The sequence below is a fragment of the Plecotus auritus genome, assembly GCF_963455305.1.
Source record: "Plecotus auritus genome assembly, chromosome: 5".
In the NCBI taxonomy this organism is placed as follows: domain Eukaryota; kingdom Metazoa; phylum Chordata; class Mammalia; order Chiroptera; family Vespertilionidae; genus Plecotus; species Plecotus auritus.
The window spans coordinates 183,841,759-183,865,611 of NC_137776.1; the positions used below are offsets into that span (position 1 = coordinate 183,841,759).

At 58.0% G+C, this 23,853-nt stretch overlaps 2 pseudogenes across 2 annotated transcripts; both read left to right on the top strand.

Moving 5' to 3' along the window:
* The first annotated feature begins 406 nt into the window (after positions 1–406).
* On the top strand, positions 407–10,842 carry LOC308248403 (bile salt-activated lipase-like; annotated as a pseudogene). Its single transcript has 11 exons — positions 407–472; positions 1,251–1,410; positions 5,792–5,914; positions 6,072–6,269; positions 6,688–6,818; positions 7,047–7,154; positions 7,277–7,394; positions 8,595–8,772; positions 8,950–9,153; positions 9,843–10,040; positions 10,560–10,842. The product of its transcript is annotated as a bile salt-activated lipase-like (transcript).
* Positions 10,843–16,072: 5,230 nt separating this feature from the next.
* Positions 16,073–22,005, top strand: LOC308248404 (bile salt-activated lipase-like; annotated as a pseudogene). The gene is made up of 11 exons: positions 16,073–16,138; positions 16,923–17,082; positions 17,172–17,294; positions 17,478–17,675; positions 18,375–18,504; positions 18,889–18,995; positions 19,084–19,201; positions 19,745–19,931; positions 20,106–20,308; positions 21,268–21,465; positions 21,690–22,005. The product of its transcript is annotated as a bile salt-activated lipase-like (transcript).
* Positions 22,006–23,853: the final 1,848 nt, after the last annotated feature.

The window sequence follows — 23,853 nt, forward strand, 5'->3', positions numbered from 1 at the left end:
TTGCCCACCCCTGCTGTAGCCCCAGCCCAGGTTCACCTGACTTTTCCCAGTAACCGGCCCAGGTGCACTGTGGGCTCCAGATCAGCAGGTCCTGTGAAAAACAGACCACCCCTGCACCCAGGCACACGTCCGTGTGTGTGTGTGTGTGTGTGTGTGTGTGTGTGTGTGTGTGTGTCTGAGTGTGTGTGTGCCCACACATGCATGACCTTGGCCCTGAGCCTGGCTGGGAACGATAGCTATCCTGGCCCCAGGTATACTGCCTGGAGGAAGGGGCAGAGGGAGGAGGACGGGAAGGGAACCAGCCAAAGGCAGCTGCCAGCCCCAACTCCCGGATCTCTCCCGGATGGCTCCCGCCCCATAAATACCCACACACAGAGGCAGGGCCCCCAAGGCAGACACACGCACCATGGGGCGCCCGGAGCTGGCTGTCTTAGGCCTCGCCTGCTGCTTGGCGGTAGTGAGCTCAGCAAAGGTAAGCGAGAGCCCAGAGGACATGGCAGGGGCCCGTCTGCTCCCCTAACCCGGCCTGGGACGGCCTGCGGAGGGGGGCAGGCAGGTGGGGCTCTGGCACAAAGAGCCCCCGAGAGCCCACACCAGCCCCGCGCTGTCCTGGCCCTTCCTCTGCGCTCCTGCCTTCACACTCACACGATGGAGCCGCGCAGCTGACAGCCAGGACGCCCACGAACTCCAATGTCAGAGACCACAAGGGAGGGCTGGGCCAGGCGCTCTCAGGGCACACAGGGGCACTTGTGCCACCACAAACAAGGCCCTGTCCCCGCAGCCCCAGAGTCACTGGCGCCCTCAGGGCTGATCTGCGGATCTGCCTGGGCCTCCAGGGCCCTGGGCTCTCCCTCTCCCCGGGGAGGGCCATGGCCCGGCTCAGAGGGCGCTGGGCCCTGAGCAGGCCCGCAGTTTGCCCATCACAGCCCCAGCGGCGGAATAGGAGTGTGGACCTCTGTCTAGTTCAACCCGGAGCCTGGCCCCCCGCCCTGGAGAGGAGGCGACACCCACCTGCTTTCCAGTGGCCCGGGTGCCTCCAGGGGGAGTGGGGAGCCTCAGGGCACCTACAGGATCCCTGCCCTCAGGGCCCTGCCAGGGCTGAGGAGCGGGGCTTCCTCGGGAACCCACACCTCCAGGCAGGTGTGACTAGGGGCCCCACCTGGAGGCTGTCTGGACCCCTAGATCCTGTTGGGGTCTCCCCACCCCGCTGGCCCACCCAGCCTGCGCCCCTGAGCCTGCCCTCTCCCCAGCTGGGCGTTGTGCACACGGAAGGGGGCTTCGTGGAGGGCGTCAACCAGAAGTTCGGCCTCTTGGGCATCGGCGGCCGCTCTGTGGACGTCTTCAAGGGCATTCCCTTCGCTGCCCCACCCAAGGCCCTGGAGAACCCCCAGCGGCACCCCGGCTGGCAAGGTGGGAGTGGGGGGTGGGTGCTGGGCTGGCCCTGTGCCTGGGGTGGCGGGTGGGGCCACCATCCTCGTGCTGCTGCAGAATTTACCCGGCGACCGAAAAAATATGCAAGAGTCCCAGAGGCTCACAAAAAACCATTTATTTCCAGACGTTTTCCATGGACCAGGACAGTGACTCAGGGGAGTCTGTTTCTCCCCAAATCCTGACCCCGCCCCCCAATATGGAGGAAGCTTTCCTTTCTACCCCTTTGGTTTCTTTCTGCCCCAAATATGGATCATACGTCCGGACCTTGGCAGACTTTTCCAAAAGCCCCGTGTGCTGGGATGGGGCAGTGGGACCACATCTCAAGGCCTGGCCTGGCGCCTGCGGAGGGGGGCAGGCAGGTGGGGCGCAATGAGATTCAATCATGAAATTTATATCACTCATGAATTATATTAACGTTAAGGCTTATTTTCTAGCGTTATTTGTCCTTGGGTGTGGACAGCAAATAACACTAACCGGTTTGCTTCTATCAGTCTTCCTCTTCCTCAGTACTTGGACATAAGCTCTTTACCCTTTTTGTTTAGGGAGGCAAAATGCAAATCATTGACTTTAAAGTGTCCTTGGTTTAGGGAAGACAGAGTCCTTCAGATGGTTGAAAACCTCTGTCTAAATATCTCAGTCTCCTTGCTGTGCCTGTCCTGGCCCACTGGCCTGCATCATCTAATTAATCTTCTTCCAATAATTCTTTTCTTCTTCTTAGCATATACACAACCTTCATAAATTTTACACTTCTAAATTAGCCTTCAAACCTTCTTTTTATGTCCTTTAAAAATGCATAACGGTGCCTCAGACCTTCTATTAAGTATTTCTACTCTAATATTCTTTCTTTTTCTTTAAAATGTATTAGAATTCCTCATTTTTAGAGACCCTAGTCCTTTAATGATTACCAAAAAGTAAACAGATAATATTTCCCAGGATAATATTTATGAATATACCTTAAATGTACTTTTATTCTATCAGTTCTCTACCTTTGTAGTTTTTTGAGATATCAGGCAAATCTGACCACCTGGGTGCAGGAGGGCTGAGACTGGGGGGTGGGGGTGGGGGCGGGGGCGTTGGCGAAGAGAGCAGGGAGAGAGAGGTTTTTATTGATTTTTGCTGGCTGCGAGCCGCTCTGTTGACGGAAGGGTCTGGTCCATCCTTAGTTCCTCCCATGCCTGGTGTCTTCTGCTTATCTGAGCTACGCTGTGCTCAAGGCTGCAAGCTCTCTGCAAGATATCTGCTAAGCATAATAAGTCTTTGCCCCGTTTTATTCTCTTTAACCCTTTAGGAACTGGATCTTAGGGTCCTCTGAACCAGCAGTGCTGGTTCCCTGGGGAACCCCCACCCCCGAACCTCAGAGCTTTTAAATAAAGCTTTTCAATAATTATAAATATGGATATAGTAAAAGTCCAGTCACTCGGAGACCGACTGTCACTTCCGCGCCGTAACATTTGGTGCGTTGGTCTAACAGGTCCTCAGGGTCTGGCCCAGAGTACTTTCTTACTTGGCCTTTTAGTCTTTGGTGAAGTTCGGAAGGCCCTTCTTTGCCTTGCTGAATATTGAAGGCCTTATTTAGGTTCTGAGACCGGGGCACTGCTCCCCTAATCCTTTTAATTATTAGTCCCTGAGAGACCGCTCAGGTGTCCCCCATGGGCCTTGTTGTTAAGGTCCCACTCGAGCCCCGGGTTTGGAAATTTTACATCTGCTGGAAGCACACCAGGGTCAGCCAGGAGCTCCCTGTCCCAGAGAGCCATAGCCGACCTTCGAATCACTCCCCCTTCCCCTAGTCTTGTTTGTTTGTTTTTTAATATATTGTATTGATTTCTTACAGAGAAGAAGGGAGAGGGAGAGAAAGTTAGAAACATCGATGACAAACATTGATCAGCTGCCTCCTGCACACCCCCTACTGGGGATGTGCCCGCAACCAAGGTACATGCCCTTGACCGGAATCGAACCCGGGACCTTTCAGTCCACAGGCCGACGCTCTATCCACTGAGCCAAACCAGTTAGGACTTCCAGCAGAGTTTTAACTTTTTTTTTTTTTTTTTTTTTTTTTTTTTTTTTTTTTTTTTTTTTTTTTTTTTTTTTTTTTCTCTAACTCCTCTCGCAGCCTAGAAAAGCTGGTTTCCTAGGCTTCTCTGCCTTTACAGGGAGAAACAGTACTGGCTCCTTCCTCTAATAGACAGCACCGTCAGTCTCCTCTCCACTGACTGGACTTTTACTATACCCATATTTATAATTATTGAAAAGCTTTATTTAAATTCTTTATTTAGTTATCTTTATTTACTATATTCTAACAACCTTGAGATCTTTAAAGCCAACTATTACCCAAAGCACCTTCTTGACCAGTTTTGTAATAGGGGTAACGTAATGTGAAAGTACCATTTTATTTTAATTATGCTGTTAACTGTGATTGCCCTATCTGTTCAAAGAAAGGACACACTAATCTGGCTGGGAGCGGTATGCCCCCCAAGTAAGAACCATCCATTATCATGGAAGCATTAATCTTGTTACCCAACCCAGCCTGCATCACTTACTTCCTTATGTAATTTCAAGTATACTGTATTGGTCTAATTTAGTTCAAAAACATTTCTTTTTAGGGAGACCGTAGATCTTTGTGTCACCTTAGGGCCCTTCAGATGTCACAAAGCTGTCTCTCAGTTAAATTCTTGAAATATTACATTTGGAAAAGCTGTCAACCAGCTGTAACACCAGAGACCTGGTCCTGACCATGGAATTAACCCTTTTCAATCTGGCTAATACAGCCCTGTATCCCAAAGTTCCTCCGCTAAACATTCCGACACAGCCCAGGAAGCACCCCGTCAACCCACCCTGGCAGGCTCAGAACCAGAAACTTTTTGCTTCTTTGCTTAAGAGTAAAATGACCCCTTTCTTTCTGTTTTTATCTTTCCCCCTCTCCCCCTGAGCATTAACCAGGTACTCTGTCCTTGACAGGGGGGAGATAAGAACCTGTTATTTACCGGCAAGCAATAAACTAGCTAGTGGCTCTTGGTTTAAACTTTCCTGGGTCGCAACCTTTACAAATTTTAGACCTTTAAATTAACCTTCGACTCTTAAAATTTTAACTTAGCACAGAAAAAGTCATATAATCAGGGAAGAGCAAATGAAAGTCCCTACTTTACAGATATAGACAGAAATTTCATTAGCTGAGAGTTTCTGGAGGGCTAATACCCTCCCTGACAGAAAGCAAGATGGCCCCAAGAATAAGGATTCTCGGCAGCTGCTGGGACATCTGCACTCTGTCACGGTGTTGGGCCCCACTACATACAACTAGGCTTCCCCTAGAGCGGGGCTTGCCCTATTTTTAAGCAAATTAAACAACAAAGACACATTAATAAACACTCTCATGGTTCCCATCCTTGGCTATAAGCTGGGGGCCCTTGATTTCTCAGAGAGACATCTGCATTGCAGGCAGCAGTCTGGGCTTTTTAAATTTTTTTAGCACACATTCTAAGGCAGCAGGTTTACAGGAACTGCCTCCCATGTTTGCAGCCAGACAGCACAATTCCTCTCAGTTAACAGAGTCACAGGACAACACACCAGTCAGTAACCACAGGAAGTCCCTGAGGCAAATATTTTGCCTAAGTGGTGATCAGCTACTTCTTCTGTCCCTAAAGGCAGGCCTGACCTCAGACTGGTCCCCCTGGGGAAAACTTACCCATCAGATGTCTGGTCCAGAAAAGGCCTTTCCTGTCCTCCTTGAAGTCCACTGGAGTGTTAGCAGAGGCCCTGGCCGCCAGGTCCCGATGAGACAGGAACCCAGTAAATCACTGGAGCGCGCTCTCCCATCATCATGGGCTCGGTTGAGTGGGCACACCCTCCTGCTCTCACCCAGAGATGCCTCAAAGGGGCATGCACCATATTTATGTTACGGAATTTACCAGGCGACCGAAAAAATATGCAGGAGTACCAGAGGCCCAGGAAAAGCCCATTTATTTCCAGATATTTCACATGTAGTGGTACAGTGACTCAGGGGAGTCTGCTTCTCCCCAAATCCTGAGCCCCCCACCCCCAATATGGAGGAAGCTTTCCTTTCTACCCCTTTGGTTTCTTTGTGCCCCAAATATGGATCATACGTCTGGACCTTTCACTGGCTTTGCCAAAAGCCCCGTGTGCTGGGATGGGACAGTGGGACCACATCCCAGGGCCTGGCCTGGCACCAGCACTGATAACCCCATCTGGGGATGGTTTATGGCCTCTCTAAGATGGGAGTAGTATTTTGGGTGAACAGGTCTTGTGGGACCAGATAAATAAAGGGGCAGTGACTAGATTCAGATTGCTAGCCCCCCAAAAATGTCTCATTTTCCCCATCAACGCCAGCCCCTCTGGTCACCCACAGGGACCCTGAAGGCCAAGGACTTCAAGCAGCAATGCCTGCAAGCCACTCTCACCCAGGACGACACCGTGGGTTCTGAAGACTGCCTCTACCTCAACATCTGGGTCCCCCAGGGCCAGAAGGAAGGTGCATTCCCCACCCCGTGCCCTCCAAGTCCCCGAACGTGCAGAAAACGCCCAGCCCCTTTGATGTGTGATCTTCAGAGCTGAAAGTCCCTGAAACAAGCACCCAGAGGGGATGGGGAGGTGACAGCTGGGGTCACCGGGCCTGTCTCCTGCCTCAGTTTCAGAGAACCTGCCTGTCATGATCTGGATCTACGGAGGATCCTTCCTAGAGGGCTCTGCCCAAGGATTCAGCTTCTTCAATAACTATGAGTATGATGGCGGGGAGATCGCCACGCGGGGTAACGTCATCGTGGTCACCTTCAACTACCGTCTCGGGCCACTTGGCTTCCTCAGCACCGGGGACACCCACCTGCCAGGTGTGATGGGCACCTGGGGCCTGGGGTGAGGGAGCTGTCGGGGTCCCTTCAGCACCTCTTTCTCCCAACAACTCCTGACAGACTCCCAGAAAGACCCAGAATTCCACTGGCAGTGCAGGAAGCTGGTGATGGAACGTGAGACACAGGAGCCCATCGGCAGCTGTAGTGAGAGAAAAGGCAGCCAGGCAGGGACCCAGGGAGACCAGGGAGCAGGACAGGGACCCAAGGAGACCAGGGAGCGGGGAGAGGGACCCAGGGAGATCAGGGAGCAGGTCTGAGCCCCACACCCACCCCCAGCACCTCAATCCATAGCCTCCTGGGACCCACCATGCTCCATCCTGGGGCTTGACTGGGGTCCCCACATGGAGGAAGCTCTCCCCTGACCCCAGTCCCTGATGGGCTCCCCCACCCGCCCCAGGTAACTACGCCCTTCGGGACCAGCACATGGCCATCACGTGGGTGAAGAGGAACATTGTGGCCTTCGGGGGGGACCCTGACAACATCACCATCTTTGGACAATCAGCCGGAGGTGTCAGCGTCTCTCTGCAGGTCTGTGCACATGGGAAGGCAGGTTTACCTCCCAGGGTGTTGTGGGGAGCTGGTTGGGGCTGATTGGGATTGGGGGAAACTGATGGGAACAGGAGGGAGCTGATGGCGGTTAGGGGAGCTGATGGGGCTGTGGGGAACAGCATGAAGCTGACAGTCTGGCTGTGCTTGGTGGAGCCCGGGTGGGCAGGAGAGGCGAGGCCATGGTGACAGGACCTCTGTGTATTGCAGACCCTCTCTCCCTACAGCAAGGGCCTCATCCAGCGAGCCATCAGCGAGAGCGGCGTGGCGCTGGTGCCCTGGGCCATCCAGAAGCACCCTCTCTCCTGGGCTAAGCAGGTAAAGTGGAGCTGCGGTGGGGGTGGGGGTGGGGGGAGGGTTACCTCCTTTCCATGCCCTGTCCTGGTCCCCCTGGCCGTCTGCCCTGCACTGGACTCACCTGTCTCCCCCCAAACCCCCAGATCGCCAAAGAGGTGGGCTGCCCCCTGGACGATACCGCCAGGATGGCCAAGTGTCTGAAGGTCACCGACCCCCGGGCCCTGACACTGGCCAATAAGACATCCCCACCAGGCATGGAGTGTGAGTGGGGGCTCCACATGGGGGGCCAGCCATGCTCCCCAAGAAGTGAGGAAGTGCCGGGTCTGTGGCCTGGCCCTTCAGCCACTCACTGGCGCCTGTAGGCAGCTCCATGCCGCCAGGGCCCTCGATGCCTCCGTGGCCCGACTGGCTGTGCGGAGGGCGCCATCCCTCCCTCTGATCCTCCCTGGGTCCTGACCCCTTTGGGAAGCTGGTGCACATTTTGGCCCACCCCCAACCATGCCATGTACAGTCATTTGGACCCTCTTTTAGGTACCAGACCTAGCACCCTTGAACTAATCCCAGTGGTTGCCACTGGTGGTCCGCGAGGTCTGAAAGGTTGGCGACCACTGAACTAGCCGACCGCTCACTCTCCTCCACACACTCCCTCTCCACCCCCTGAGCACCTGCTATAGCCCTTGCCCGCCACCTCTGCAACTCTGTTGCTTGGACACGGGATCCAGGCAAAAACAGCCTCGAGTGTCGGCGTGATCAGCCCCAGAGGCTGCACATCTCTCCACAGCCAAGTACAGGGGGCCCTTGTGTGTCCCGCCCACTGTGCATTAAGCCATAAATGCCAGGCAGGACGGACCCACGCAACCACCACGGCCCCAAATGCACACCCACCATCTCCTCAACCCACAGAGAACCGGCGGGGCCTGCGAAGGCCGGCATGTCCGGCGGCCCCGAGCCAGCCGTGTGGTCCCTTCAGGGTCCACTCAGGGAGCGGGGGACAATGCGGACCTAGCACAGTGCCCGGCTCACAGACCAAAACAAGCCAGCCCTCGCTCCAGCGGCTCCTCAATTGCTCTTGGTCTTCCTCCTCCTGATTCTGGCGGAGCAAGAAGAGAGGGAGAAGCCAGGGATGCCCACTCCATGATGGGAAGGTGCAGCCTCAGGCCCAGTGGCTGTCAGCGGGACGGTGTGGCCCACGGAGCCTGTGGCAGTCTGCACACAGTCTGGGCTGCCACACTGGGAAGGGTGACATTGGGCGGACGGGGCCAGGGAAGCTGCTCCACACGCGCAGGGCAGCCCAGGACATAGAATGATCCGGGCCCCATGTCAGGGCAACATGCTGAGGACCCTGGTCTGGATCCGAGGAGGCAGGGGCTGCTCCCCGGCCTGGGCCTGGTGGCGGGGGGGGGTGTGGGGGGAGGGACGGGGGGTTCTGGAAGGTGCTAGAAACTGCTGCTCTCCATTCAGCTTCCTTGTTGGGCCTCCTCCCTGTCATTGATGGAGACTTCATCCCCGACAACCCCATGAACCTTTTTGCCAACATGGCCGACATCGACTACATCGCTGGCACCAACAACATGGATGCCCACTTCATTGCCAGCAAAAACATGCCAGCCATTGACAATGACAAGCAGACCATCACGGGGTAAGTAGGGCGCAGGGTCCAAGGGGTGCCTGGGGGCCTCTTGGAGAGGCATCAGCTGAGTGAGGAGGCCGACAGGTGTAGAGTGCCATCTGCAGGCCCCTGGGGTAGGGGTAGGGGTGATGTGGGGCCCTTCCCGCTGGCCCAGATTGAGGGTTCAGTGCCGGCTTGTCCCTGCAGGGAGGACTTCTTCAAGGTGGTCAGCCAAGTCACCATGGCCAAGGGGCCCAGAGGTGCCAACGCCACCTTTGAGTTCTACACGGCGTCCTGGGCCCAGGACTCCTCCCAGGAGGCCAAGAAGAAGACGGTAGTGAACTTTGAGACCGACATTGGCTTCCTGATGCCCACGAAGATGGCCGTGGCCCAGCACAGAGCCAGCGCCAAGTGAGGGTCGGGGCAGGGGAGGCCCACCTGGGTCACGCACCTGCCCAGCGAGGCCTCCCCGGTGGGCGGCTCAGGGGGTCAGGGAGGCCCGGGAAAACCTTGATGGGGTTCCAGCGGTGCCTGCACCATCTGCCTTGCCCAGGCCTGAGGAGACTTGAGAAGGCCCCTCCTTACCTCCCAGCTCAGGGCCTTTACAGAGCCCTCCTCAGCCCTCAGGCCTCCCCTGGCAACTCCTGCAGCCTCCCCGCCTCCCCCACACTGAGGGGGACAGAACACGGGATGATGCTCTCTGCTGTGGGTTTGGAGTTGGCCAACATTCCAAACAACTTTAGCTGCGGCCACCTGGTCAACCTCCAGCGAAAATAAAAAGTAAGTTAGGGATGTTTACACAGAAGAGAGAGATTATGATACCATCCAATGAGGAACACAAATTCATCTGCAGAGAAAAGGAAGGAAGACGCCTCCATAGGCTTTGTGGAGGGAAGAGTGAATGCACTTGAAATCCCAGAACCACAACCCCACGGCCTTCCCTTCGCCCGGTGCAGGGACCCAGGTCCCACCTGAGTCTGAGTCTGGGTATTTCCCGGTCCCGCCCTGCTCTCCCCATGGCCTCCCTCCAGGGTCCAGCTCTGGGTGGGCAGCCCAGGTGAGTTCCCTGCCAACATGGGCCGTGTCCCTCCCCTCCTCAGGAGTGCCCGGACCTACACCTACCTGTTCTCCCAGCCCACACGCAATCCATTCTACCCCAGCTGGGTGGGCGCCGACCACGCCGATGACCTCCCGTACGTGTTTGGGAAGCCCTTCGCCACCCCCCTGGGCTACCGGGCCCAAGACAGGACTGTCTCCCGGGCGATGATCGCCTACTGGACCAACTTTGCCAGGACTGGGTAAGGCGGGTGAGGCTGGGCAAGGCTTCCTACCACCTGGGCCTACATGCCTGTCCCCTCTCCTACACTTAACCTCCCTGAGCCTCAGTACCCCCATCTGTGTGTGAGGATAGGAGGTACTGGCTGGGCCCTGGCCGGTTTGGCTCAGTGGATAGAGCCTGGGCCAGTGTACTGAGGGGTCCCAAGTTTGATTCTTATCAAGGACATGTACTTCATTGCAGACTCGAACCCCGGCAGTGGTTGGGTCTATTAGGGATGTGTCTCTCTCACATCAATGTTGCTCTCTGTCTCTCCCCCTCCTTTTCACTCTCCATTGAAATAAATGGAATGATATCTCTGGTGCAGGTTTAAAAAAATGGAAGAGAGGGGAAGGGAAGGGAGGGGAGTACTGGCTGGGCCTCAGGACATGCACATGCCCAGCCAGTGGCCAGGACACAGTGAGGTGCCCTGGTGTTTCAGGTCAGCATGGAGGCCTCCCGTGAGCCCTCAGACCCCACACAGCCTTTCTCTCATGTGCAGGGACCCCAACAAGGGCCACTCGGCGGTGCCCACCCAGTGGGATCCCTACACCCAGGAAAACGGCAACTACCTGGAGATTAACGAGAAGATGGACAGCCAGTCCCTGAAACAGCACCTGAGGAGCAGCTACCTGCAGTACTGGACCCAGACCTACCAGGCCTTGCCCACCGTGACCGGAGATGGGGCTGCAACCCTGCCCTCCTCGGACGACTCTGAGGCCGCCCCATGACCCTCCACGGGTGACTCTGAGGAGGCTCACATGCCCGCAGCCATCGGCTTCTAAAGTCCTTGCCCAAGAGGCCACAGGTGGGACCCAGGGAGCCCACCTCCCACCCCAGCTCTTCCTGAATAAAGCCGAATCTCTCTCTGGCAACCCGCTTTGCCCTCATGACCTCAGCTGCCCGCCCAGTCTCAGCCCGTGTTCAGCTCTGGAAGTGGGTGGCCCCTCATTTCAGAGGAGGAAAGAGGCTCAGAGGAGGGTCAGCCCTGAGTGGGGAGCAGGCTTCGTGGGCAGTTGCCTCTGGACCAGTGGGCCCAGCCTCGGCCACGTCCTCAGGGTGCGGAGAGGGGGCTCTGTGTACCGGGGTCTGGGAATGGCCCTGGAGAGAAACGTATTTACCTGGAGCTGGATCCCAGGCTGAGACAGTAACACATCCCACAGGCTCAGAGCACAGGGTACCAGGGCTGGGCCTTGGGTGTCCCTGGCAGGGCCAGGGTGCTACCCGCTGGCTCTGGCAGAGTCCGGAGGGCAGCGGTAGACAGAGGTGAAACGCAGGGCCATGGCCACCTCAGCAAGGTCTGGGACGAGGCACCATGTGCACCGAGGGCTCCCCGCTCCTAACCTCACAGAACCTGGGCGATGGCCTGTGGACACCCCGTTGTAGACAGGTACTATGAGAAATGCTCACCTGTCCCAACTCAAATGACACTCGGAGACAGAAACTTGTGAAAAAAGACCTTGAATGCTCTCTTGAGAGCAGGTGTTCCACCAGCAGTACTGGCACCCCGGGGCGGAAACACAGCCCATTTAACCGGCCCCTCCTCCGGCTCCTTATTGGCTGAGTACTCCAGGCTCACCTATTTCCTGACATGTGGACTAGGTCCTCCCATTGGGCCATTTAAAACAATTGGGTTGAGCCTTTTCAGGTTGCCCCCTATGCCACACTGTCTACTGAGACAGGTGCCTCCAGGGTCTCCACCATGATGCTGGCCCAAGACCATGGGTCCTAGTCTCACATCCTCGTCCCTCCCCGTCCCTTCTCTGTGCCTGGGGGATTCAGCCACCGCTTCATCAGAAGCTGACCAGGCCGGCCATTTCCTACAGTGCCAAGGCTCCAAGAGGGGCCACGTGCCCCAGGCTCTCAGCGAGGACTCATGCCCAGGTCTGAGACTCCAAAGCTCACCGTGTCAGCTCAGACCGGGCGTGAGGGCTCAGAGGAGAGAAGGTTCCTGATTACGGGAAGGGTATGGTGGGAAAGCTCAAGGCACCAGCCGGCCACCCTGATGCACACGGTCCAGTGTATCACTGGCCAGGCGGTGGGTACAGCGGGCAGTGTTGATTCTGTTCCTCCCGCCCTCCCTGCCCCATCCTTCCACCTCCCCCAGCAGAGCTTCCCAGCGCCCACCTCCCCATGGCAGAACCACAGCACAGACCTGGACAACCAGGGCAGCCAGCCAGGGGCTGCGGGCTCTCAGGGCTCCAGCCCATCTACCCTCAGGACAGTGAGTCTAAACTGGTGGCTGCCCGAGATGGGACCTCAGACCTCACAGCCCTGGGTTCATCTGGGCCAGAGGGGAGCCAGGGGCAGCAATCAGCACGTTTATCCTGCAAACCCACACTCACCTGGACTCCTCCCACCATGTGCTGGCAGAGCTAGGCGGGCGGTCCAGTGCCTGGTCCTGGGAGAAATGAACCCTGTGAAGAGCTGCAGCTCTGGTTCCCAGGGCCCAGCTGTCGCCTTAAATAAGCTGCATCACAAATCCTTCCCTGTGGCTGGCTCAGCACGGCCAGGGGCGAACCTGAGGGGGGGCGGGGAAGGATTAAAGAAGACAGACAAGAGAATAAAGCTGGGGCTAGGTGGGACGCTGCTCTCTGATGGAGAGACAGTGCCACAGCCTGCAAGCCAAGTCTTTATTTTATAGCCAGATTCCACCAGGCAAAGTGCTCAAGATGTTTACATTGTTCTCCCGGATTTGGAATCTACTCAATTACATGCACCTGAACTCTATCAACCTTTGTTTTGGCAGCACTTGCTGCACCCCCACAGCCTACCTCACTTAGCCACGGGGGACCACAGGTTGGGACCATGAGGTCAAGCGTACAACCATAACCTTTGGCTATCATTGTGCTGGGAGGGCTTTGTCCTCCAATCTGGGACTTGCACGTTGCTTTGCCACGAAAGAACCTGCCCTCTCATTCGTCCGAGGATTGAACCTATCCAAACGCTGCAGTCACTCTCCACGCTACCCAGACACAACGCGGCCACAGAGGCCTTCCCAGAACCGGGTTCCCGGAGGGTTCCAATCGGTAAAGGAAGGCCCAGGCCCTGGATCACAGAATGCGAAGCCCCGACAGAGGCCACTGGCCAGTACTCCCCGCCTCGCCTTCCCTGTGGCAGGCTTTGATCTGTCCACAACCCCCCACTTAGTGCTGGTGGGTTCCCGTCTGAACTTCAAATCCAGGAATTCCTCCTCCTGGGCAGCAGAAACCACAAGCCCGGCCACACTCCCCCCTCATCCTCCAAAAGCAGGCAAAGCCGTCCTGGGTCAGGAGTTGGTCTTTGCAACTATTTTTAAAAATTAGGTAAAATGTAAATCACAACACCATAGTTTAACGATCTATGAGCTCAATTCAGTGATATTAATCGCAGTCACACTATTGTGCAACCATCACCACTATCTGGTTCCAAATCATTGCATCACTCCAAACAAAACTGTGTATGCACTGCTCAGTGTCTCCCCTCCCCCAACTGCTGCTATTCTATTCAACTTCCTGCTTCAGTCAATTTGCCTATTCTAAACCGTTTTTCTTTATTATTGATTTTCTTTTCTAGAGAGAGAGGGAGACAGGGAAACATGGATCTGATAATTACATGCACCGGCTGCCTCCTGCACGCCCCCCACTGGGGACTGAGGCTCCATGTGCAGTATTAGGAATGGAAAGGGTGACCTGTTGGTGCAGGGAAGACGCTCAACCTATTGAACCACGCCGGCCGGGCTGTTTTCTTTACTTTGAAATTGTCTTGTTGAGAGTATTGCAGACTTCTGCCATTTCCCCTCTCTGCCCCTCTCCACCCACCTGCCACCCCAGCCATGTCTCTCCCCTGTCTATTGTCTATGAATATATGCCTATAAGTTCTTCATTCATCTCTTCCTGTCCACCCTCCACCTTCACTCCGAGATCTGTCCTGCTGTTCCATGCGTCCATGTCTATGGATCTGTTTATTCGTCAGTTTATTTGGTTCATGGATTCCACATGAGTGGATCATGTGATACTTGTCTTTCTCCCAATGGCTTATTTCACTCAGCATGATGCTCTCCAGGTCCCTCCAGGCTCTCTCACCGGGTAAGAGTTCCTTCTTTTTACAGCTGCAGAGTATTCCACGCTGTGAACGTACCACAGCTTTTGTCCACTCGCCTACTGATGGGCACTTGGGCTGCTGTCAGATCTGGGCTGTTGTACATAACGCTGCTAGGGACACAGGGGTGCACACAGTCATTCTCATTGGTGCCTAAGGATTCTTAGGGTATTCCCAGAAGGGGGTCGCTGGTCAAACGGCAGTTCCATTTTCCATTTTTTGAGGCATCTGCGTACTGTTCTCCACCGTGGCCGCACCAGCCCCATCCCACCAGCAGGGCACGAGGGTTCCCTCTTCTCCACACCCCGCCAGCCCTTGGGGTTTGTTGATTTGCTGATGGTGGCCCTCCAGGCGGGTGCGAGCTGATTGACACTGAGGTTGTAATTTCCATCTCCCTGCTCATAGGTGGCCTCCATTGGCCATCTGTACAACCTCGGATTACTTCCTCCAGAACAGGCTGCAGAACTGGACTCGCTGCCAGAGGCCTGTTAATAAACGCACCCCTCAAGCCCTTTGCTCCCCTGTCCTCACACACCCGGCCCAGCCTGCCCGGCTCCTGCTGCCCACTGTCCTGCAGCCTCCCCACCTCCGTCCCAGGAGACCTGGGCTCTGGATCAGGAGGCAGCCAGCTTGGCCGGTGTCTGTAGATCCATGTGATGCTGGAGCCGCCCCAGGCGTGACGTCAGCCGGGCTGTGGCCTGCGTACAAGCACCGGCTCCTGGTAGCGAAAGGGTGAGGGGCCGGGCAACGGGCCGCTGGCTGGGGAGGTCTCTGCTGTCCCCGAGCCCTGAAAGCACCCCCAGCCCTGGAGAAGACAGTGCTGCCAACGCCACAAAGGCAGGAACCCTGGGCTTGTCCCTGGAGCTTCCTCTGGTTCCCGAGTGACACACACTCCCCCAGCCACACGCGTCCTTCTGCTCTCACACACTCTGCTCAGCTCTCTCTCCCTCTGTCTCTCCGCGTCCCCCTTATCTCTGTCTCTCCCTCTGTCTGTCTCTCCCTCTGTCTGTCTCTCCCTCTGTCTGTCCCTCTCTGACTCTCTGCTGTGCCCCAGGTCACGGTGCATTTCTGAAGCCAGGCTCTTCCTCTTCCTCAGGGAAGCCACCAGGCTGGGCGGGAGCCCCCTCCCTCCCCACCTGTGCCCCCCTGAGCCTCCAGTCCTGCCTCCCAGGGCTGCTGGTGCTGAGTGTGAGGTGTGCCCTCCCGGAGGTCAGGATCGCCCACCTTTGCTGCAATGGGTCCCCACACCCAGCTCGGACTGCTCACCAGTGGGCCCTGGGACCCAGGCTCAGCCACGTGGCTGCCCAGGAGCACACAGCCCTCTCTGTCCCGGAAGCCACACGCCCATGCTCTATGACCTCCCTTTGCTGAGCTCCGGAGTTTGTGGGGCCAGGCAGGGCCTGGAGGGGAGCAGGCCCACTTCTCTGAGGGTGAGCCCAGGCCCTTGTAAATGAGCCACCATTCAGGGCACTGTGCACCCAGCTGAGTCCCTGTAGCCCCAGCCCAGGTTCACCTGACTATTCCCAGTAACCGGCCCAGGTGCACTGTGGGCACCAGACACCCAGATCAGCAGGTCCTGGGCAAGGAGGACCATCCCTGCACCCGTGCACACGTGCATGCGTGTGTGAGTGTGTGTGCATGTGTGTGCACACATTTCCATGACTTTGCCCCTCCTGGAAAAGGCAGCTATACATGCGTGTGTATGTGTGTGTGTGTGTGAGTGTGTGTGTGCCCACAAATGCATAACCTTGGCCCTGAGCCTTGCTGGGAATAGCAGTTATGCTGGCCCTGGGTATATTGCCTGGAGGAAGGGGCAGAGGGAGGAGAAGGGGAAGGGAACCAGCCACAGGCAGCTGCCAGCCCCGGCTCCCGGTAGTTCCTGCCCCATAAATACCCACACGCAGAGGCAGGGCCCCCGAGGCAGGCACACGCACCATGGGGCGCCCGGAGCTGGCTGTCTCAGGCCTCGCTTGCTGCTTGGCGGTAGTGAGCGCAGCAAAGGTAAGCGAGAGCCCAGAGGACATGGCAGGGGCCCGTCTGCTCCCCTAACCCAGCCTGGGACCTGGGACGGCCTGGGAGGGGGGCAGGCAGGTGGGGCGCTGGCACAAAGAGCCCCCGAGAGCCCACACCCAGCCCCACGCTGTCCTGGCCCTTCCTCTGCGCTCCTGCCTTCACACTCACACGATGGCGCCGCGCAGCTGACAGCCAGGACACCCACGAACTCGAATGTCAGAGACCATGCGTGAGGGCTGGGCCAGGCGCTCTCAGGGCACACAGGGGCACTTGCTCCAACACAAACAAGGCCCTGTACCCGCAGCCCTAGAGTCACTGGCGCCCTCAGGGCTGATCTGCGGATCTGCCTGGGCCTCCAGGGCCCTCAGCTCTCCCTCTGCCTGGGGAGGGTCATGGCCCGGCTCAGAGGGCGCTGGGCCCTGAGAGGCTGGCAGTTTGCCCATCACAGCCCCAGCGGCGGAACAGGAGTGTGGACCTCGGTCTAGTTCAACCTGGAGCACAGCCCCCCACCCTGGAGAGGGGGTGACACCCACCTGCTTGCCAGGGGCTGGGGCCCCTCGAGGGAGAGTTGGGAGCCTCAGGGCACCTACAGGATCCCTGCCCTCAGGGCCCTGCCAGGACTGAGGAGCGGGGCTTCCTCAGGAACCCACAGCTTCACGCAGGCGTGACTAGGGGCCCCACCTGGAGGCTGTCTGGACCCCTAGAGCCTGCTGGGGTCGCCCCACCCCGCTGGCCCGCCCAGCCTGTGCCCCTGAGCCTGCCCTTTCCCCAGCTGGGCATGGTGCACACGGAAGGGGGCTTCGTGGAGGGCGTCAACAAGAAGCTCGGCCTCTTGGGCATCAGCAGCCGCTCTGTGGACGTCTTCAAGGGCATCCCCTTCGCCGCCCCGCCCAAGGCCCTGGAGAACCCCCAGCGGCACCCCGGCTGGCAAGGTGGGAGTGGGGGTGGGTGCTGGGCTGGCCCTGTGCCTGGGGTGGCGGTGGGTCCACCATCCTATGCCAGGCCCTCTGGTCACCCACAGGGACCCTGAAGGCCAAGGACTTCAAGCAGCGATGCCGGCAAATCACTGACACCCAGGACAACACCGAGGGTTCCGAGGACTGCCTCTACCTCAACATCTGGGTCCCCCAGGGCCAGAAGGAAGGTGCATCCCCCACCCCATGCCCTCCAGGTCCCCGAACCTGAAGAAGGCGCCCAGGCAGCCAGAGGCCCAGCCTTGCCTTGCACGTAGTTTTGTGAACTCCAGAGCTGAAAGTCCCTGAAACAAGCACCCAGAGGGGATGGGGAGGGGACAGCTGGGGGTCACCGGGCCTGCTTCCTGCCTCAGTTTCCCAGAACCTGCCTGTCATGATCTGGATCTACGGAGGATCCTTCCTAGAGGGCTCTGCCCAAGAATTAAGCTTCTTCAATAACTACAAGTACGACGGGGGTGAGATCGCCACGCGGGGCAACGTCATCGCGGTCACCTTCAACTACCGCCTCGGGCCGCTGGGCTTCCTCAGCACTGGGGACGCCCACCTGCCAGGTGTGATGGGCACCTCGGGCCGGGGTTGAGGGAGCTGGAGGGGGGCCCTTCAGCATTGCTTTCTCCCAACAACTCCTGACAGTCTCCCAGAAAGACACAGAATTCTACTGGCAGCGCAGGTAGCTGGGGGTGGAATGTGAGACACAGGAGCCCATCGGAAGCTGTAGTGAGAGAAGAGGCTGCCTGCCAGCCAGGCAGGGACCCAGGGAGCGGGGACAGGGATCCAGGAGACCAGGGAGGGGGGACAGGGACCCAGGGAGACCAGGAAGCGGGGACAGGGACAAAGGGAGACCAGGGAGTGGGAACAGGGACGCAGGGAGACCAGGAAGCGGGGACAGAGACCCAGGGAGACCAGGAAGCGGGGACAGGGTCCCAGGGAGACCAGGGAGCAGGGACAGGGACCCAGGGAGTGCGGACAGGGACCCAGGGAGAGACGGAAGATGAGACACTGAAGTGGTGACTCGGTGGACTCAGAGCCATAGGACAGACAGACAACAAGAGGGATGGTGTCAGGGAGAGAGATGAGCAGCCTGACCCTCCTGGTCCTAGTCCCCTACCTGAGCCCCACAGCCCCTCCAGCACCTAATTCCACAGCCTCCTGGGACCCGCCCTGCGCCATCCTAGGGTTTGACAGAGGTCTCCACTTGGAGGAAGCTCTCCCCCATCCCAGTCCCTGAAGGGCTACCCCTCCGGGCCCAGGTAACTATGGCCTTCGGGACAGCACATGGCCTTCGAGTGGGTGAAGAGGAACATTGCTGCCTTCGGAGGGGACCCCAACAACATCAGCATCTTTGGGGAATCAGCCGGAGGTGCCAGCATCTCTCTGCAGGTCTGGGTTCGCTGGGATGGAAGACCCTCCTGCCTCGGTGTAGGGGAGGGGGCAGGGTGAGGATTGACTGGGATGGGGGAGCTGATGAGGGTGTGGGGAGCTTTTGGGGGCCATGGGAAACTGATGGAAACTGGGGAAGCTGACAGGGGTGCAGGGGAGCTTATGGGAACTGGGGGAGCGAAGGGGAATTTTCGGAGCTGATAGGAACTTGGGGAGCTGATGGGGGCTGAGGGAGTTGATGAGAACTTGGGGAACTGGTGGGGGTTAGGTGAGCTGATGGGGGCTGTGGGGAACAGCATAATTCTGACAGTCTAGCTGTGCTTGGTGGAGCCCGGGTGGGCAGGAGAAGCGAGGCCATGGTGACAAAAACTCTGTGTGTCGCAGACCCTGTCTCCCTACAACAAGGGCCTCATCCGGCGAGCCATCAGCCAGAGCAGCTGGCGCTGGCCCCCTGGGCCATCCAGAAGAACCCTCTCTCCTGGGCCAAGGGGGTAAAGGGAGCTGTTGGGGGCTCGGGGCTCGGGTAACCTCCTTTCCATGCCCTGTCCTGGTCCCAATATCCGTCTCCCCCACCCCCAGATCGCCAAAGAGGTGGGCTGCCCCCGGGATGATACCGCCAGCATGGCCAAGTGTCTAAAGGTCACCAACCCCCGGGCGCTGACGCTGGCTTATAAGATACCCCTGGTGGGCAAGGAGTGTGAGTGGGGCTCCACATGGGGGGACGGCCATGCTCCCAACGTGAGATTTGAGGGGCTGCTGCCTGGCCTGTCACCCGCTCACTGGTGTAACTGGGAGCCCGGTGCCGCCAGGGCACTCAATGCCTCTGTGGCCCAACAGGCTGTGCCTCGGGCACCATCCCTCCCTCTGATCCTGCCTGGGTCCTGACCCCTTTGGGAAGCTGGTGCACCTTGTCCCCCAACAATGGGCAGAAACAGTCATTTGCACCCACTTTTAGGGACTTCGGGCGCAGTGGCTGTCAGTGGGACGGTGAGGCCCAGGGAGCCTGTGGCAGTCTGCATACAGTCTGGGCTGCCACACTGGGGAGGGTGACATCGGGCGGATGGGGCCAGGGAAGCTGCTTCACACGCGCAGGGCAGCCCAGGACATAGAATCATCCGGGCCCCATGTCAGGGGGACAGGCTGAGGACCCTGGTCTGGATCCGAGGAGGCAGGGGCTGCCCCCGGGCCTGGGGCCTGGCAGGGGCTCTGGAAGGTGCGAGGACCCCTGCTCTCCACGCAGACCCCATAGTGCACTACATGGGCCTCTTGCCTGTCGTGGATGGAGACTTCATTCCCGACGACCTCATCAACCTTTTCACCAACGCGGCTGACATTGACTACATCGCTGGCACCAACAACATGGACGGCCACAAATATGCCAGCTTTGACATGCCAGCCATCAACGTGGACAAGCTGACCATCACAGGGTTAGTGGGGCGCAGGGCCCAGGACGTGCCCGTGGGCCTCTTGGGGAAGCATTACCAGGAGAAGAAGGTGAGCAGGAGTAGGGGGCCATCTGCAGGGCCATGGCGGGATGTGTGGGGGGTGGGATGCCTCCCGATGTACTGGGTCTAGGGACCAGTGCTGGCTTGTCCCTGCAGGAAGGACTTCTTCAAGCTCATCAGGGGGCTCACCTTGGTCAAGGGGCCCAGAGGTGCCAACGCCACCTTTGACTTTTACACGGCGTCCTGGCCCAGGACTCCTCCCAGGAGGCCAAGAAGAAGACGGTGATGGACTTTGAGACCGACGTCTTCTTCCTGATGCCCACGAAGATGGCCTTGGCCCAAAACAGAGCCAACGCCAAGTGAGGGCCAGGGCAGGGGAGGCCCAAGTGGTTCATGCACTTGCCCAGGGAGGCCTCCCCCGGGGGCGGCTTCCGGGATCAGGTGCAGGGGACAGGACTATAAAGGGGAAGGGGCTGGGGTACTACGTGCAGCCTTGGGGGTCTGCAGCCTCAGCTATTGTATTCATCACATGAGATGATGTGGATGAGATGATGTTTTGACTCCTGGTGGGTCTGTCTGTCCCTGCTTATCGGTTCTGCTTGCTGGATTCATAGCTGAGTCACCTCCTTCATTGCTTTGCACAGGCCTTCAAAGGAAACTTAAGAAAACTTAGCCCTATTCACATAAGTATACGTGTTTTAAGACTGAAAATGATAGGGTTACTTTTCAGATTAATTCGGGTGCTCCATCAGGTTGTAAGTCCCCCATTCACTCAGCCCACAGGCCTCCCTTGCAGTGTCTGCAACCTTCCCCCAGCCCCCAGGCTGAGGGGGACAGAACACGGGGTGATGCTCTCAGTTGTGGGTTTGGAGTTGGCCAACATTCAAAACAACTCTGGCCTGTGGCCACCTGGTCAACCTCCGGCGAAAATAAAAAGTCAGGAATTCTTCCTCGGAAGGGAGAGGAAATGTTGCCCAGGAAGAGCAGGCAGAAAACTTGTCCCAACTCCAGGATCTTGAGCTCTTCATTGGGTGGCACAGGTGTGTTCCTGACGGGAATACAAATTCATCTGCAGAGAAAAGGCAGGAAGACGCCTCAACAGGCTTTGTGGAGGGAAGAGTGAATGCACTTGAGATCCCAGAACCATAGCTCCACAGCCTTCCCTTCCAGGAGCAGGGACCCAGGTCCCTCCTGATTCTCAGTCTGGGGATTTCTCAGTCCTGCCCTGCTTTCCCCATGGCCTCCTCCAGGGCCCAGCTCTGGGTGGGAAGCCCAGGTGAGCTCCCTGCCAACCTGGGCCGTGTCCCTCCCTCCTCAGGAGTGCCCGGACCTACACCTACCTGTTCTCCGACCCTTCTCGCAATCCGTTGTACCCCAGCTGGGTGGGCGCCGACCACACCGATGAGCTCCCTTACGTGTTTGGGAAGCCCTTCGACAATCCCCTGATCTACTGGGCCCAAGACAGAACTTTCTCCCGGGCGATGATCGCCTACTGGACCAACTTTGCCAGGACTGGGTAAGGCGGGTGAGGCTGGACCATGCCTGTCCCCTCTCCAACACTTAACCTCCCTGAGCCTCAGTACCCCCATCTGTGTGTGAGCATAGAGCTACTGGTTGGGCGCAGAACACGTACATGCCCAGCCAGTGCCCAGGACACAGTGAGGTGCCCTGGTGGTTCGGGTCAGCATGGAGGCCTCCCGTGAGCCCTCAGACCCCACACAGCCTTTCTCTCATGTGCAGGGACCCCAACCAGGGCCACTCGGCTGTGCCCACCCAGTGGGATCCCTATACCCAGGAAAATGGCAACTACCTGGAGATTAACGAGAAAATGGACGGCCGGTCCCTGAAACAGCACCTGAGGAGCAGCTACCTGCAGTACTGGACCCAGACCAACCAGGCCCTGCCCATCGTGACGGGAGATGGGTTCCCCCCCTACTCTTCTCGGATGACTCTGAGGCCCTTCCCGTGCCACCCACGGACAACTCTGAGGGCGTCCCCTAAGCTCCCCACTGGTGACTCTAAGGAGGCTCAGATGCCCTCAGCCATTTGCTTCTAAAGTCCTTGCCCAAGAGGCCACAGGTGGGACCCCGGGAGCCCACCTCCCGACCCAGCTCTTCCTGAATAAAGCACATCTCTCTCTGGCAACTGGCTTTGCCCTCATTACCACAGCCGCCTGCCGGTCTCCGCCCATGTCTGGCTATGGAAGTGGGGTGCCCTCTCGTTTCAGAGAAGGTGAGAGGGTCAGACATGGGTCAGCTCAGAGTGGGGAGTGGGCCCCGTGGGCAGTTGCCTCTGGACCAGTGGGCCCAACCTCGGCCACGTCCTCCGCTTCCGGGGAGCGGCTCTGTGTACCGGGGTCTCTGAATGGCCTGGGAGAGAAACCAATTCGCCTCCAGCTGGATCCAAGGCAGAGACAGTAACGCATCCCGCAGTGCTCAGAACACAGGGTACCAGGGCTGGGCCTTGGGTGCCCCTGGCAGGGCCATGGCCACCTCAGATAGCTCTGGGATGGGGCACCACCTGCACCAAGGCTCCCCCATCCTGACCTTACATGGCCTGAGGACACCCCATTGTAGACAGGTACTGTGAGAAATGGTCACCGTCACCAACTCAAATGACACTCAGAGACAGAAGCTAAGTAAAAACCAGACCTTGACTGAGCTCTCTAGCCCAGGAGTCCGCTGGTTGCACCGCCCCCCTGGCGGGAACATAGCCCATTTATTAGGCCACTCCTCCGGCTCCTCATTGGCTGAGTACTATGGGCTCACCTGTTTCCTGTCATGTGGACTAGGTCCTCCCATTGGGCCATTTAAAACAATTGGGCTGAGCCTTTTCTAGTTGCCCCCTATGCCCCTGTCTAGCTGAGACAGATGCCTCCAGGTTCGCCACCATAATTCCGGTCCACGACCACGGGTCCTTGGTCTCACATCCTCGTCCCTCCCCCTCCCTTCTCTGTGCCTGGAGGATTCAGCCACCGCTTCCATCAGAAGCTGACCATGCCAGCCACTTCCTACAGCGCCAAGGCTCCAAGAGGGGCCTCGTGCCAAAGGCCCTCAAGCGAGGACTCATGCCCAGGTCTGAGGCTCCAAAGCTCACCGTGTCAGCTCAGACCAGGCGTGAGGGCTCAGAGGAGAGAAGGTTCCTGATTGGGGGCAGGGGGTATGCTGGGGGCAGCTCCAGGGACCAGCCGGCCACCCTGATGCACACGGTCCAGTGATTCCCTGGCCAGGCGGTGGGTACAGCGGGCAGTGTTGATTCTGTTCCTCCCGCCCTCCCTGCCCCATCCTTCCACCTCCCCCAGCAGAGCTTCCCAGCACCCACCTCCCCATGGCAGAACCACAGCACAGACCTGGACAACCAGGGCAGCCAGCCAGGGGCTGCGGGCTCTCAGGGCTCTAGCCCATCTACCCTCAGGACAATGAGTCTAAACTGGTGGCTGCTGGTGGCAGACCTCACAGCCCTGGGTTCATCTGGGCCAGAGGGGAGCCAGGGGGCAGCAATCAACACGTTTATCCTGCAAACCCACACTCACCTGGGACTCCTCAGACCACGTGCCGGCAGAGCGAGGTGGGTGGTCCAGGGCCTGGTCCTAGCAGAAATGAACCCTGTGAAGAGCTGCAGCTCTGGTTCCCAGGGCCCAGCTGTTGCCTTAAATAAGCTGCATCACAAATCCTTCCCTGTGGCTGGCTAAGCACGGCCAGGGGTGAACCTGAGGGGGAGCGGGGAAGGGTTAAAGAAGACAGACAAGAGAATACAGCTGGGGCTAGGTGGGACGCTGCTCTCTGATGGAGAGACAGTGCCACAGCCTGCAAGCCAAGTCTTTATTTTATAGCCAGATTCCACCAGGCAAAGTGTTCAAGATGTTTACATTGTTCTCCCGGATTTGGAATCTACTCAATTACAT